Here is a 1,609-nt window from a genome sequence, read left to right on the forward strand (position 1 = left end):
AGAGCCAGTCACACTCTACTGACCTCCAGAGCCAGTCACACTCTACTGACCTCCAAGAACCAGTCACACTCTACTGACCTCCAGAGCCAGTCACACTCTACTGACCTCCAAGAACCAGTCACACTCTACTGACCTCCAGAGCCAGTCACACTCTACTGACCTCCAAGAACCAGTCACAGTCTACTGACCTCCAGAGCCAGTTACGCTCTACTGACCCCCAGAGCCGGTCAATCTTCAGACCTCCAGAGCCATGACACTTCTCTGTCTTCACGGGAAGTTTTAAAAATAGCCAGAAAAATGGGCAAAAAAAGGTCTGCCGAAGGTCATAGAAGGGAAGACAGACAGTATGAGGACATGCAAGATGGCAGAACACACAGGCCCGTTTTGGCAGAAAACTATGAGGGGGCAGAATATCCTCAGAAAGGAGCATTAGGGGGCAGAGTATCCTCAGACAAGAGTATGAGGGGCAGAATATCCTCAGAAAGGAGCATTAGGGGGCAGAGTATCCTCAGACAAGAGTATGAGGGGCAGAATTTCCCCAGATAGGAGTACAAGGGGGCAGAGTATCCTCAGACAAGAGTATGAGGGGCAGAATTTCCTTAGAAAGGAGCATTAGGGGGCAGAGTATCCGCAGACAAGAGTATGAGGGGCAGAATTTCCCCAGACAGGAGCATTAGGGGGCAGAGTATCCTCATGGTGGGCAGAATTTCCTCACATAGGAGTGTGTCGGGGTAGAAGTACATGTGGGGCAGCACTGTTCTCTTACAAAGGAGACTTTATATCACTTACTAGTGTGTGCCACTAAATGCAGACTCAGCCCCGTGCTAGCCAATTCTCTGCCAGCTCCTCTGGTGATATTCATAATCCTCCTACAGAGGCGCTTTTATCTGACATTTATCTGCTTCTTCCCCCCACAGACTGGAGCGGCGGCTCTCTGATAAGTTCTTATATACCGGAGTCTCCTTTAACCCATTCCGCCAGCCTGAGTGTGCCTGCTATGGGTCGGTGATCATTATCCTGGCAGCTATACCCCCTCCCCCCCCAAGCGGATATGATAAGCCCGAGGAGGCCAGACATACATCCGTGTCACTATGAGCTGCTTTCTCTGGAAACAGCTGCTGCGGCTGGATAAGTGGATTTTATGGTCAGATCTCAGCCTCTCGCCAGCAAATCGAAGGAGCAGCAGGAAGAAAAAGCAGAAGTCATCTAACGTCTGGCAGCAGCCGAGCAATCAGTAAAGGTCAGAGCTGTGGGGGCAGCATGGAAATATGCGACAGGCGGAGAGCCCCCTTCTCAGGAGCCAGAGAGATGGAGAGCCTACGTGCTGCCATGACACATTACAGATATCGTCCTGCCTATAGGTTCCCACACCTGTCCCTGAACAGATATCGTCCTGCCTATAGGTTCCCACACCTGTCCCTGAACAGATATCGTCCTGCCTGGGGGTTCCCACACCTGTCCCTGAACAGATATCGTCCTGCCTATAGGTTCCCACACCTGTCCCTGAACAGATATCGTCCTGCCTATAGGTTCCCACACCTGTCCCTGAACAGATATCGTCCTGCCTATAGGTTCCCACACCTGTCCCTGAACAGATATCGTCCTGCCT

General features: G+C 51.6%; 1 protein-coding gene across 3 annotated transcripts in view; it reads right to left on the minus strand.

Annotated features, from left to right (window-relative positions):
- The window catches only part of LOC108795811 (opioid-binding protein/cell adhesion molecule homolog), a 143,697-nt gene that overhangs the window by 70,795 nt on the left and 71,293 nt on the right, over positions 1 to 1,609 (minus strand). The window lies entirely within an intron of this gene.

The sequence above is a fragment of the Nanorana parkeri genome, unplaced genomic scaffold, assembly GCF_000935625.1.
Source record: "Nanorana parkeri isolate BGI_ZX_2015 unplaced genomic scaffold, ASM93562v1 scaffold1009, whole genome shotgun sequence".
NCBI classification, from domain to species: Eukaryota; Metazoa; Chordata; class Amphibia; order Anura; family Dicroglossidae; genus Nanorana; species Nanorana parkeri.